General features: G+C 43.2%; 1 protein-coding gene across 1 annotated transcript in view; it reads left to right on the top strand.

Annotated features, from left to right (window-relative positions):
• The window catches only part of TRPA1 (transient receptor potential cation channel subfamily A member 1), a 1,301,026-nt gene that overhangs the window by 217,090 nt on the left and 1,068,360 nt on the right, over window positions 1-15,576 (top strand). The gene's annotated exons all lie outside the window — the stretch shown is intronic.

Raw genomic sequence — 15,576 nt, 5'->3', positions numbered from 1 at the left:
TACATTGTGGTGTGTGCTGTGGTAGGTGCAGCATTGATTCAATGGACTACTTACTACTAGCACCACCCCTGTGTCTAAATGTAACAGTACTCTGTCCCTTGTCACTGGATGAGGTGACCCTTGTATCTCCTTGTGCATGCAACATGTTGTTAGCCCATGTGTCATTGGCATTCCCTTTGGATGCTGTTGCATTTGCTGATTGGCACAATTATGTACAGTTCTCCAGGCATGTGATTGGCCAATCAGGGGTCGGTGTTTCAGGGATGTACATTGTCGTGAATCAAACTACTCCTGTGTAGTGCTTTTGGGGATGTGCCTACTTTCAGTTGGCCAGGGTGGGATGTCAGAATGAGAAGCAACACTACGACACACACAGGAGGCTCTGTCGTAGTTGGGCTTCCATATGTAACTGGGCTCCCACATGTCTTTGCCATTCAGACTGAGTGTGTTCTGCTGTGTTGCACATGTCCAAGTGTTCTCATGCGAGGTACATGCATGGGAATGTTGCAGTGCTGGTGCTGCCTATGTCTCCTGCTGGCAGTCAGGGATTTCACTGTGTATGTCCACCCCCATCAAATGTCATTTAACATGCATTTCGGACTACATCTGCACTCACCTAGCAGCCAAGTGTTTTATCCTCAGTGCCTTTCTGGCAGTGTACTATTGCACAAGACCATGGAGTCGTGGGTGGATCCTGGATAGCAGGTGCAGCAGTGGCTGTAGGTTAGGTCAGGGCTACATGTCATATGCACATTCATGGAAAGGAAATTCTTACGGTTTCTGTAGGATGCCTCATGTGCCCCGGGGTGGTACTAGTGCTACATGTGTGCAGTCCAGGGCTGCTATGACGTTTGGGACTTGGGCAACTGCATGGAACTGGCCCTTCAGCTGGTTCACCTGTGCCTGTGTGGCTGGCAATGCAATGTGCTCATTCACATGGAGCAGCAGTGCATCCAGCACCTGTCCCAGCACGGCACTGAAGGTGGACTGGGTCATGCCATGCATTATGACAACAGTGTGTTGGTAGCTGCCAGTCATGAGGTATTGTAGCATGGACACAAGCTTCACAAGCGGGGGTACTGCAGTGCTGATATCTATACGGCTGCCTATGTCAGCCTGGATTGTGTCCAGCCACTGGGTGATGTTTGCCCTGTCCAGCCTATACTTGGTCACCAACTGCCCATCAGTCAGGGCCCAGGGTGTTGGCCTGACCCTGGGGATAGCTCGCCGCCTTGCTGGTGCTGCTCTCCTCCTCCTTCTCCTCATCCACACCACCCACTGTGCTCCCAGGGCCCTGGCCTGGTTGGTTGGCCTCTGTAGCTCCAGGCGCAGCAGGTAGATGTCCACGTCAAGGCTCCCGGCTCCAAATGGCAGCATGGTGTTTGAAAGTGTGTGTTGTGCATGCATGGGTCCTCTGTAGGCGTCTGATTTGCATTGGTTTCACCTGGGCACTTTTTGCTGTCTCTTCCCTGCTCCTGCTGGTGTTCTGGTGTTGGGGAGGGTGTGTTGTACATGGGTGGGTCTTTTGTACGCCTCTGATTTGCATTGGTTTCAACTGGGCACTTTTACTTGTGTATTTGTACCTGATGAGGCACAAGGAGGAGCCCATGTGGAAGAAGATGACAGACGGGGCTGGGACCAATGGCCTCGCATTCCCCATGGAGCAGAGCAGGTAGCCTGTGTATAGTGTTGCACCAACTAGCCATTTGGATTTGTGCATTAAGTAACTTATGTCACTGATAATGCTGTGTGCCTTCATAAGGTGCTGCTCATATTGATTTTGCCAGAACGTTCCAGGACAGCAGAGTGCTTTGCTGGCGCATTTTCTATTTTTGTGGAAATATAACTTGTTCTTCTAGCAAGAGGTGCGCTGGGCCTTTTTCCCTAGCGGGTTGTATTTTTTCTGGTGTGAGCATTGAGGGGTTTCTCTACATTTTTTGTGACCCCGACATGATTCCAGTGACCCCCGTGAAGACAGAGGCTTCCAGGCTACATCTCTGAAGGGATCGCACCCGCCTGCAGTGACCAGTCCCAACCATTCAACCCTCAGTGGTGTACAGGAGCCGTTTTCACAGAATTCCTGTCTGCTGTTTGGAGCGGGGTGCGGCACAGCACTGAGGAAAGTGCAGGCCGTTATTGGGACCCTGTGATGGAGGAGCTTGGGTGAACATGTTGTTGTACGTACGCTTCTTGCAGGTGAGAACGGGGGACAGGAGTGAGTAGGGGTGTGCAATATACATGTGTGGAAGGAGAATGTGAAAGGCCACGTGGTGAGGTTTTGTTTTTTATTATACGCATTACTAAGGAGATAACACAGAGGTAAACATGAGTGTGGGAACCTTCCAGATTGAGGGGAGAAAGTGGCGTCATTTTGTATTGTGATAAGGAGGATACAAAAGTAGGATCTCTGTATAATTAGATAGCTTGGATTCATCTGCCCACTATATTCTGGTTGGGGGAAGGAGGAAAATGTAGTGGTTGTTCTTTAGCTTATTATTTAAATGTCTTGTTTTATATCAATTTCAATTTTATTAATATACTTAAGCTTATAAGCTTTGTATAGACTATATAAAAAACAAAGTTAAAAATATATAAAATACATACAAATAATTCATAAAAACACATTTTACACATAAACAGTCCATAAAAATTAAAATTTCAAATCCAATTTGACAGCGTTTAGCCAAAGCCAATAGGGGTGTTTGTTCTAATATTGCATAAAAATATTATTCCTTCATTGAATCATACAATGCAAATAGCTTGACACATTTCAGGTAATAATTGACCATAAAATAGATATAATTCTGATAATTCCCATCAATGAACATTTTCCATAAAATTCTTGCTTTGCAACAGTTAAAACAGTTGTTATAAGATTTCAATATTTGATCTCTGATATAAATCAGACTTTCACATCTTGTTAGTATGTGCTCTAGTGATTCAATTGTTTTTTCACAACACAACCGGCAGTCTCGCTCATTACGTTCTAGGCCTTTCCTCGCACCTTCGGTTTCTAATATCTTGCTTTTATTAAATTTTAAAAGTATATAATGTCTTCTCACCCATGACTCAGGAAACGCTGTGATATAATTAGGAAGGTTGTTTCGAGAGTTTATATACTGAATGAAGGTTCCACTATTGGACTTACTCGATAGTTATACCATATCGTTGTCTTCATCAAATGATCTAATTTTCTTTTTTAGCAAATATTTTATCAATTTTGTGTTGATCACAAACATAACTATTTTCATCAACTCTTCCATTATTTAAAGACATTGAATATTTTTCCCCACACATCAATCCGAGTATAATTGTTTAGGCTTAGAAAGGCCTTGGTGTAATCCACCATTATTGTTCTGTTGTTTAATGTCAATAAGTCAACTGAGCGCATAAAAGATCTATTAACAAGAGTGGATAAAATACATGTAAATTCATACTCAAGATAAAAAAGATTACACAGTTACAGGTTGTAGCATGCACAACAGACTTTGTAGCATTTTTGCTTCAAATCATTTGAACTCTTTTGAGAAACTGTGCCCCCATATCTCAATACCATATGCTAGAACAGCTATTATTTTCATTGTGTACAGAAGTAGGACTGTCTTGAGTGAAAATCCACCATTTCTTCCAATGAAGGCACTCGCTGCTCCCACCAAACTCCAACATTTCAACTTGGTTTTCTCCCAATGTAGTTTGTAGTTTAATCTCTCATCGACTAATACTCCTAAATAGGTGTAGGAATGAACACACTCAAGTTTCTTATCATCCAGGAACCAACTCATATTCATCCAATTTTTGCAGTTTCCGTAAAGATCATTATTTTACTTTTTTCGGTGTTCACACGGAGGCCATTCTGTTTAGAAAAAATGCCCAGGCCATCAATTAGACTTTGTAGCCCCTTTGGCGTATAGTCTAGTAGCAATAAGTCATCTGCATAACCTAACCAGTTTATTCGCTGTGTGCCTACTTTAACAGGACATAACATAGTTGGATTGAATTGAAGGTCGGCCAAATACATATTGAATAATGTGGCTGCAACAATGCATCCCTCCTAATCCAATGATTTGACCAAAAGCAATCAGGCGTACTTTGACACTTGGGTTTGATTGAAGTAACATTACCATCCTCAGGAGCCCCTGAGGAATGATCCAAGCCTTTAGTTTGCGCCAGAGGTTGTTTCTTACGACAGTATCAAAAGCGGCACTGAAGTCTATAAAAGCACTGTATACTTTTGTTTTTCTACATAGCCAGGTAACTGAGGATACTAGTGTGAGTATGTTATGCCATGTTCTGGATTTCGCTCTAAAGCCTGTTTGATACTTACTTAAGTTGTCATTTTCATCTATCCAGGCATTTAGATCAGCTAGTAGTATCTGTGCAAAAACATTTGCAGGAATATCCAGCATGACCAAGAGTCGATCATTTCAGGGATCACTGCGCTGGCCCTTCTTGTATACAGGCAGAATGTGGCTCTCCCTCCATGTTGCTGGGTGTGTACCAGACTTCCCAATTTCCATGAACAGTAGCCACAAGGATTCTGCCCATATTGCAGCTGACATTTTCAATAAACCATTGTTTATCCCATCAGGGCCGCAGGCTCGTGAGCTATTTAAATGTTCAATTATTTCTCTTATGTCTGAGTGGGTTGCTTTGCATATCCAAGGTGTGTCAGGGATATCTATTCCTATTTTATTTTCTTCACCAGCACCCAGAGTGTTCATTATATGTTCAGTCCATCCAATTTATCGGCAGCTCGCTCTTTTCACTTGCTCTTATTTTTTTCCATATGGCTACTGTGTTCTTAATCGTTGCTAAATGGGCAATAGTTAACCATCGTTCATTTTTGCAAATTTGTTTGTTGTCGCAGTCATTTTCTATATAGCAATTTAGCTTCTTTAATTTTATTATTTACTGCAGCAGCATCATTACTCCATATAGTGGACGAGAGTAGGATAGCAATTGTGGTATGAAGCTGTTTTTTTGCCTGATTAATCTTAGGGTCAAAGTTATTCAGTTTATTCAATGCTATGTTTGTACGTTCCTGTGCTGATTTATAATCTCATGTAGAGTCCACTAAGTTCTTTATATGTTCTATTGTTGTCGTGAAGGCCTCACTTATCTTTTCCCCATCATTTCCTACATCTTGACAGAGATCGAGAAAATCTGGGATTAGTTGTTCACAAACAATTTTGCCCTTAGCTAAATTCACAGGATGCCATTGAATGCGGCTACCGGCATTATTCAGAAATATATTACCAGACTTGTCATAGGCTTTCTCCTTGGTAGTTTTACAAAAATATTAAACAACACACACAGAGGTAGGTGGTCACTCTCTTCAAGTGCCAGTATCCCCATGTACAACACCCATTGTAAACCGCTGGCATTTGCAAACACGTAGTCGAGGGTAGAGTCACTCTTCCCGCTAACTCACTTAAATGCTCTTTGTTCATCACCCAGACAAAATCCATTCAGACTCATCAATTCCTGTGCATAGATCATGTTGATCCATGGACTTGTACTTCTAATTTGTTTTCCTTGTTTATTCAGACTCAATCGGGAGTGTGCTTGCATTTCCTCCTCTGGTAAAACAATGTTTGCATTGCAATCCCCCATAACCTAAAATGGGAATTTTTTTTGATATTTTGCCATTATTTTTCCTACAACCTTCAAGTTAGTTTTTGTAGCAACTCACAACAGAGGATCATACACATCTATAATGATAAAAGTCAAACCTGGTCTTGATATTTTCCTGACTAGCACGGAAGGAGAGTCACAAGGGATTTCCACTACAGACCAGGGTGGGCTAACTCTGATCAGCAGGCCACCTTTAGGCCTGCAGAGTCGGCTTTTTGATGCTGCTTTTTGTATTGTTACTCTCCCATCTAGCAACAGATTCTCTATTAGCCAAGTTTCTTGTAGAACAACATACTAAATAATTCCATTTTGCTCCACAGACCATTTTCACCAGACAAATGTGCGAACCCTAGAGTATTCCATGAATACAATATGTCGATGTCATTGACTCAATTGAGACAGGTGTGATTTGAAGGCTAAAGGTAGCCACTGCCAATATCCCACTTCTTCACTATTTTCTGCATTTTTTTGGCATTACCAACACCAGCTTCAATTGCGCATTTCATATCATGTGAGGGCACTGTGTTTTGTTACTGACCTGTGGATTGATTTTCTCATTGGTTGACTGGTTGGAGGTGGCAACACTAGGGCGCATTACAGCTGTTGTCTTAACAGTATGTCTCCCATTATCAAGTACTTTATTGCCAATTCTATTGATAACATGTATGGCTACATTGGGCATCCTTATTTTCTCTGGATATATGTCCACTATACTACATGTGAAACCCAAGCGAAATAGTTTGGTCTCATATTTTAAGATGTATTCCCATGTAGCAACAGATTCGAACCAGATATTAGAAATACTTGTATTACTGTGTTCCTTTTGGTCTACAATTCTAATATCATCAGATTGTATTACACGCAGTCCAATGATAGAATGGAATATTCGTAAAACAGCCGCCCTATTTAAAGGTGGAAAGTTTATATCTGCTGAAATTTGTTTTAGTTGCAAGGCTTTTTTAGCAGCCCCTATATTAGAAGCAGAGGCAGTTATATGTTTATTTATGGGCCATAGGTCAGTCAGTCTCGTTAGTCCTGTTGTATCTATGGGAACATTTTGATTAAAGCTGCAAAGTGCTCTCATTTGATTGGAGCAAACAAGGTGCTGAATCGTTTGTTATTATAGCAATTATTGGAAGTGAGTTCAGAATTAAAGGTACATTTAGGGATGTCCTAGGTACCGATTTATCTCCCAGAGGAACTGATGTCATTCCCTGTGTATTACTTGTTTTTTGTGATTTTATTTCATTAGTTACAGGTTCCAGTGGTACTATTATATTCCCCGGAACTTTCTTCATATTTACGCTACAGGGATTGTTTTGAGTTTTTTTTGTCTTGCCTACATAAAAGCCTGTGAAACAGTTTTATTGTTTTTTTTCTCTCAGATGCATTTTTTGAAATAGTGGGTAATTTAGCTGTCACTGAGCTTCTAGATGGTAGACTTGAGTCTGTCTGTAAAGCCTTGTTAGCATGAAAAGTAAAAGTGGTGCTCATTACATTGCCAGTAATATCAGTATTAGTACTCTGATCACACATAATTTTATGATTTTTATTAATACATTTGTGAAGCAGTACAGACTGCATATCTAATTTATTTTCAAGTTTGCTGCAGATATTCACAAGCGTAGTTAGTAAACATTCAAATGCAAGAAACATTTAATTTGAAGACGTACTTGATTTACTGCTTTCTGATAGCATGGAAATAGATATGTCTTCACAAAATTTTGTAGTCACAGATTCAAGCGGAGTACAATGTTCTCGAACCAGCTCAGTTTCTTCTTCAGAACACCCTTAATCACAGGTCATCGAGTACTCTAGTGATGCCTCATCTATTAGAGGGATTTCAAAAAAGGTATGTGGGTCTATCGACATCACCCACAGGGTTGATACAATGTCATTTTCGTCCCCCAAGTATTCTACCTAATCATGCATAGGAGGTAGGTCAAAATTTACATTTAAATCAATGAGGCAACTTGGCATTAGTTCCATTTTCCCCACTTTCCCTGCTTTCCCCACTTTCCTTATAGTATGTTGGGTCCTGTATATCACTTTTTCTATTTAGTGGTTTGGTTTGGGGAGATGAGATTTCACATTGTTCAACAGTAGGAGATTTAGCTTTAGTGACTGTAATATCATTACTTTTTTTCTGAAGCACATCTTCAATAAGTATTGTCCCCAAATAACTTAAGGACAGATGTAATTCAGAGGCAATTTCTTGTGTTGCACTCTCTTCGCTGGAAAAAAGGAGGTCGCCTTTTTAGAGTTTACTACTAATTTACGACAAGAAATAACTTTGGGGGGACAGGTACGCCGAGAACACCACATTAGTAATGTGTTAGATTTGCCCAATACGTGTTTCATCTGTGCGAGAGCTGCCCTCTTTTGTTCTGTGTCAAAGAAGTCAGTGTCAATGTTGTTACTAGATGGTATTTCTTCTTCCATCCTCGACTATTAATGTTTTACTGGATAAGCCAGTCACCAGCTTTCAGTAATGCCACAGATTAGAGTTAATACAGGTTGTTGTACTTGGACAAGAAATGCTTCAGTAGTCACCCCAGCTCAGTGTAACTGCTGTGGGCTAAGGCCGTCTTTGTTACGGTTCAGATGTATAGTGTCTAGTACTAAGAGGTTGTCAGATAGGTTGCACGTTATACTCTAATGTGGAAATATGTTAATATTGATGACAATTTTTGAAGCTGCATAACCATAGGCACTTTTGAGCACCTTCGGGGACCAAAATATAGACTCTCAGCGCTTGTGGTCCACAAAGTTTATTTTCAGTGTTGTTAAATTTTACGCTTTTGAGTCTCTTTTAATACTCGTCAATATCATTACATACACTCAAACAAGATCAGTGCACTTCACACAGCGCAGCATTACACACTCTCTACAGAGTTAGGAGTTCTCAACAAGGCACGTACTCAAAGACAAATAACTACAGCTTCTGCATAGGGGGGCCCACTGGGGGTTAGGCAAGTCTCTCACACTTCAGCTGTTATGGCCAATTGCCGTTAGCCATAAGCAATGTACTAACTGCCTAGATCTAATTTCTGTACACAAGTTACAGATATGTGGATACCAAACATATGTGGCCAAGCATATGTTAGACACAACTGACCTGAGGCTTTAACGAGGGATCGTGGGTCTGAACTAGGCTAGACCGACAATTGGCGACGTGCTTGTTACACTAATGCTGATGTTAAGCACGGCACTTGTACGCAAATCAACAATCCAACGGTACAAAACTTCATGTGCACACAGTAAAAATATTACGCACACTGTTTTCAAAACACATCCACTTCTGCTAGCAGCAGCCCGCTCTACGAGATCAGCACTTTCAAATGCACTTCCACAAACGCATATGCGCAAATGCACGTGCATCCCTGAATATGAGGTGTTGCTGGGAAAGAGGGCGGGGCCACCAATGAAATTCCTATAACAATGAAAATAAGGGTGTTTTAGCACCAAATAAAATTATTTCACTCAATATAGTAAAATGTCCATAAGTATCTTGTAGTATATAGATGCCAATGATCTTTTGTTCTCCAGGTTTCTCTTGTGCAGGGGTCAGGGTTGGGTCAGCGATCAGCACTTATAAAAGCACTTCCACAAATGCACTTGTTTTAATGTACTGAATTATTGCTGCAAACCTAGTGGTGGTCAGAGGAGGGCCTGTGCAAGTGTTCTGAATGTCTGGAGTGTGAAGTGTGGAAGTTCATAAGGGGGGGATCACAGGGGGTGACTGGGAGGTGGGATTGGAGGACTGGTAGTGACAGTTGTACGAATATTGCAAGTGATGTATAGTAAAATGTTTTCTCTGAGAATACGATTGTCAATATGGGGGTGATGACTCTGCTGTAGTATATGTATAGTGCATTACCATTGTACAAAGATACAATAGAGAATAATCACGGTCAGTGGGTGGCACAGACCCAAGGGGGATGCCCCACTCTTGGATGGAGCAAGGGATTAACAGACAGATATTGGAGCACATGAGCACTTTCCTAGTGGCTAAATACAAGGGTAAACAACCGCAGAAATGAAAAGAGATTTTTGATTTGTGGAAGATGATGGAGGACATATAGGACACTGCCGAGTATACATCCTGATGAGATGATAGTGCCACCCCAAGCATAGTAAAAGGACAGCGCCAGAGGGAGGGGATGTACCCACTTACTTCCTGGCCAGCCACCGGGTACACTAATCCAACATACGTTTCCCCATCTGCCACAGCCCCACCCCCATATAGGTCAGCACCAAACAACAGTGTACCACGGGGCAGTAAATCACAGAAAAAGTTAGAGAAGGCATTAGAGGTGACACAAGCAGTGCTGGTCCACATGAGGGCAATAAAGTAAGGGGAGAGCAAACCAGGATGCAACCTGGAAGAGTGGACAACTGGGAACATCTTGTTCAGATTGTAGAGCACTGCAATAAAGGATGTGCACATGGAAAGAGGAAAGGGGTGTGATCGCGGAGCTGAAAATGTAGTGTATGAGACAGTAAGGCCGGACAGGGATGTGGACAGGGAAATGAGGGAAGGAGAGTGGGATACTGTAGATGAGTTGGAGGATGAAGTAGAGGATGTCCAGGAGGCGCTAGAGATTTCGCCCTGAGTTGAGAGTTTGTGGGGACCACGATTGAGGAACAGATTTGGGTGGGTGGCGGTGGCAAGGAAAAAGGGAAGTGGCGAATGGAGAGTGGGGCGAGGAGTATGCAAGCAAATGCCACTGTTGCATAAAGGGCTGGGAAGGTCATATTATGTGCCACGGGGCATAGATGGATAGAAACAATTAGATTAAGGCGCTACCCCCCTTACTGTCGGGGTTGGGAAGTGGATATACGCCTTTGAGAAACAGACAGCTGGGATTCCTTTGGTGGTGGGAGTCATGAACAGCTTACTCTTGTTGCAATTGTGGGAGACCAGGCTGTGGATGTGTGGGTAAAGGTGGGATACCCAGGAGTAAATCTAGATGATGATGTGCATGATGGGGCACTTCAACAATATTGGAGCACAAGTGTGGGATGCACTACGGTAGGTTTACCCGACAGACCAGATTTGCAGTTCATAATACAGTACACTATGGGTGATGATGAAGACCCCACCCAGTACATTTGAAAAGTGCAGGAGATGTGGAGAGCGGGGAGGGGTGACCAGTGGGACCGATCAGTTCCTCCTTTCTATTTTGTCATTAAGAGGGGCTTACCAAAGGAAGTTCAGAAACCACTGACAATATAGTGGGCATGGAAGCAAAGGCGTGGGCCAAAATCCAGACAATAATTTTACACCATTGTAAAAGAATTAGGAAATGAGAAACTGCTCAAAGATTGCAGGCCGAGGAAGCAGAACTAGTACAGAAAATCATCAAACTCAGAAACCTTTTCAGTGGAGCAGTCTGCAGCAGTGCACACAGATGTGAGAATAGCAGCATTTTGGCCAGGCGGAGGACAGGGGCAATGGGGCAGTGGACCGCAATCTGAGTATTCTGAATGGCACCAAGGAGGTTGGCAGCAGGGAAGAGGAGGGTTCCTAAGGCATATGGGGCAGAGGGGGGTTTGGTGGAATAGGGCCCCGTCATGGTATGGGACCTTGTCAGTGTTGGAGCTGTGGAATGTGGGGACATTTTGCAAGAGAGTGTAAAAGCAGACCGGGAGCAGTGTATAACCCGTACCATCAACTGGCACCTGCAGTGCAACAGCCATGTTCCCTCACAACCCTGATGTTCACTTCAATACCCTATGGAATACACCAGGCTTTTACCTAGTTACTGTCAAAAGCACCAGACATGCAGACACAAGCACTGCGTAATGCACAACCACAAACGGTCCAACCAAATACCTTGTATGGGAGCCAAATGCCCACATCCAATGCATTGCCAAATGGAAATGGTAGCACCTTATTGAGGGGTCAGCATCATGGGGGGAAACCCTTTCACGTTCCCAGGTACAAACACCTATCCTGGTTAGGACAGCCCACAGAAAGCTCTTGCGTGCCTAGTCCTTACCATGACTACCCACCCTGGCTAGGAACCCTTGGTGGGCGCTGAGATAGGTAACAAGCAATTCATCTTTATGGTCGACACATGTGCCCCTAAATCATGCAACAGTGAGGGAAAATTCTCGCTATCAGGTGAAACTGTCGACAAGCAAGGATTCTCTGGGGCTGTCACAACAGTTCCCTACACCAAAGAGGTAGCTATCAAAACAGGAGGGAAAGTAGTGCGTGCACCCTTACTATACTCAGAAGCATCCCCCATAAATCTGTAGGGATGGGATTTTTTGAGGAAGGTGAACATGACCATTTCCTTCACAGACCGTGGGTTGGTATGTGCCACCCCAGGCATGTGTGCCTTAAGGGAAACGCTCATTATTCAGGTCCGAGGAGGGGAGGTTGTGGTCCGTGGCATCCCCATAGACCCGGGTATGTTTGTACATCGAATAACAGTAATGCTCGATGCAGTGACCCAGATTGGTAAGGCTTGTTGGCGGGTACCCTCCAATTTTATCTTTCGCCAGGTGGCAGGTACGATAATGTCTGTAGATTTGCAATGCCTGGTTGTGTCAGCAAAGAGGATTGTTGTGGTAAGGACAGATACCAATGGGTGCGAATGATGAACGGTGCTGTGTATTGACCCAATGGTGCCCCTTAAGGAAGTGACAGATGCAGAGTTGTTTGAGGGCATGGTTGACAATGGAGGGATTGTGTTAACAATTTTCATACCCTGTGAGATCATGGTGGAGTATCGTAAGGTGCAATGTGCCTTGATGGCACCTGTCGCTCCACCCCCTTTCACACAGACAGACCTGGATTAGGTACCCGAGAGATTATAAACAACAAATGCCCACAATGTAGGGCTCTTGCGAGGAGTAGAGCCTGTGTGAATAACACTTAAGCCAGGTGCATTGTTGTCCAGAGCAAAGAAATATCTGCTACCTAAAGAGGCAGAAGAGGGGATACGGGACACCATCACAGCCCTCCTGAATCAGTGAACAATAGTACCCTCCACTTTCCCATGTAACACGACAATCAATCCGATAAAAAAAACAAAAGGAGGCAGTTGGAAGATGATCCAGGACCTGCGTCCTCTAAATGACATTGTCCAGGCAGAATTTCCTGTATTTATAAATCCTGCAATGATACTATGCAGCATCCTCAAGGAGGTGACCCACTTCACTGTTGTAGACCTTAAGAAAGCCTTTTTCTCCATACCCTTGGACCCTGATTCGCAGTGCTTCACCATGTTCACACATGGGGGGAATGTGTTTCGAGCACACCAGATTATCGCAAGGGTACTGTGAGTCCCCCAGTATTTTCAACCTGATATTGCATGCCCAGTACCAATATTCAGTACATTGACTATTTGCTGGTGTGTAGAGATAGTGAGCAGCAGTGCCAAAAGGACTCTATCACCCTCCTGGAGCTGCTTGCATACAAAGGGTACAAGGTAGACAAGGTGAAGCTGCAATATTGCCTCCAAGAAGTGCTGTATCTAGGCCAGTTGATATCTGTTCACAGGAAGGAAATTATACCTGACCGTGCTGCTTCAGTGCACAGCACGCCTGAGCCCAAAACTGTCAAAGAGTTGCAGATATGTCTAGGGTTGTGTAATTACTGTAGAGCATGGATTCCCGACTATGCAACATACACCAGGCCCCTGTTACAGGGCCTTATAGCGGTTCAAAAGAATGACCATAAGATTGTATGGATCGAGGACATGCTCACCAACTTTAATGCCCATGCCGGCTATCCCTGATTACACACAAGAGTTGTATCTCTTTTCCCATTCAAATGGCCAATTGATGACTGCAATACTGACAAAAAAAGCACAATGAGCCCTAAGTCATTGGCGTACCACAGCGGACAACTAGATTCTGTGATGCGGGGCCAGTTCCCATTCAAGCAAGCGCTTGCTGCAGCTACATTTGCAATTGAGAAAAGCTCCACGATTGTCATGGGGTGCTCTGTAACACTGTACATGGAGTATGCAGTGTTCGCCATTTTGGAGTGATCCAAATCAACTGTGACCACACAGTGGGTGGCTGCATATGAGATCATCCTGTCCAGCCTGAATATTCATATCATGAGGTGTAAAACTGTAAATCCTGCCACCGTTTGACAGAACAGTGCACCAAGAAAGACATTGCAGCAGGTGATAGTGTGACATTTTAGGGGGAGGAGGATGACATCCCGAAGGTGAGAGATAGCCCACTTGAGGGGGTGCTTTTTGATGATGGGTCAGCAACTATGAACCAGGGCAAAGGTTTGAGGCATACTGAGGCAGCAGTAGTAGGCCTAATGGACGGTGACTACAAAGACAAAGGCTCACTCAGTAACGCTGCCGTTAATGCGGCGGTCAAGCAAACAGCACATTTATGGGTTCTGAGTGTCCCTGAGTACCCAGTGGTAGCACAGAGCAGAAAACAACTGCCAGACTCCGACATGTCCTTACAGATTGCACAACTCATTGAATTACAGGGACGAGCCCCATAGGAGTCGAAAGACTTGTGGTTGAAAAGAGGATGCAAACAGTCCCACACAGATTTATTATGGCAATAAGAAACATCGGGCAAAGCAATTATGCAACACAAATTGCTGCTGGTCGCATTTGACCAGCTACATCACCCTTCTTATCTATCCAAGCAATACATCGTCCCAGACATACAGGAGGACTGTGGAAGAAAGGGTTTTTGGGGCTAACAGTAAGAAGGTCAACGTGTGCTTGGTACTATGTTTATAGATTTGAAGATGTGAGTTGTGAAAAGCTGCAAACCAGGGTAAAGTGAGACTTGCCCCAGCCTCATATATCTTCTGATACAGATAATCATCGCAAATTAGATCACAGGTTAGACAAAATAATGTCCAACGCTATTTAATTCGACATTAATCAAAATGAAAAATAAATCCTCCAATGGTAAGCAATAGTTTTAGCCACAGCCGGCACGTGTTTCAACCACTGCTCTGGTTTGTCTGGTTTGTACCCAATCTGCAGTAGGCAATAACTAAAATGGTCATTAACAGTAACACATGTCAGAGTTAGAGCACTGGTATCACTTTACGAACTGTTCGTGGTACAATGCCCCGCCCTACTGGGCCATTCTGTGAATTACATATTGATTCTGCGGATAAGGGCAAAAGATGTAACAGGTCTCACTATCTTATAGTAGTTTTGTGTTTTTTCTCACAATGAGTGAAGGCTGGTCCTTGTGCACATCCAGATGCAAAATGCATGCCTAATTTGTGGTCAGAGAAGTTTTTCCTCGATGGGGCGTGTTAGATGTAATAAGGTCCGATAACAGCATGCACTTCTTCAATTAGCTCTTTAAGGAAATCACTGCATTATTGGGCTCTATGCATTGGATGTTTATAGGGCCCAATGGGATTGTGGAGAGGATCAATGGTTTTCTCAAAAGTAAACTGTCTAAATTTTGCACCACTCCGAAGAAAAATTGTGTACACTGCTACCCAAGCTCAGCAAATTGATAGCGGGGCAGGTTATGAACTGCGATTAATGTCTCCTTCTGGCACTGCTTTTCAAGAAGTGTGTGTAATTGCATGATTTCATCCAGTTTATGGCGTGTGTGTGTTTGTGTGTGTGTGCTGCTGATTTCAGATACAAAAAAAACAACCTCTGCAAATACATTAAAAGGCTGCTTTGCATTGTTTTGCACGGAACGCTCTTGCAATATCTCTATCTCTCTCCCCCTCTCTCTCTCTTTCTATCCCCGCTCTTGCTATCTCTACCTCTTTCTCCATTCTGTTATAAAAATGGATGCGCACGTGTCTACCAATTCCATTTACAAGAAGAAAGCTACTATTTTGTTTGAATACTCTCAGGTAACAGTGTATTTGTCTACATATACATGTGTGCTGCACTGTACAGCCGGTTTATTTCCTATTTCTATCTTTGGATTAGGCAGTTATTTAGGGTGTATTTTTATATG

The sequence above is a fragment of the Ambystoma mexicanum genome, chromosome 5q (genome assembly GCF_040938575.1).
Source record: "Ambystoma mexicanum isolate Mex_15411 chromosome 5q, UKY_AmexF1_1, whole genome shotgun sequence".
NCBI classification, from domain to species: domain Eukaryota; kingdom Metazoa; phylum Chordata; class Amphibia; order Caudata; family Ambystomatidae; genus Ambystoma; species Ambystoma mexicanum.
This window is presented reverse-complemented; position numbering and strand designations above follow the sequence as displayed.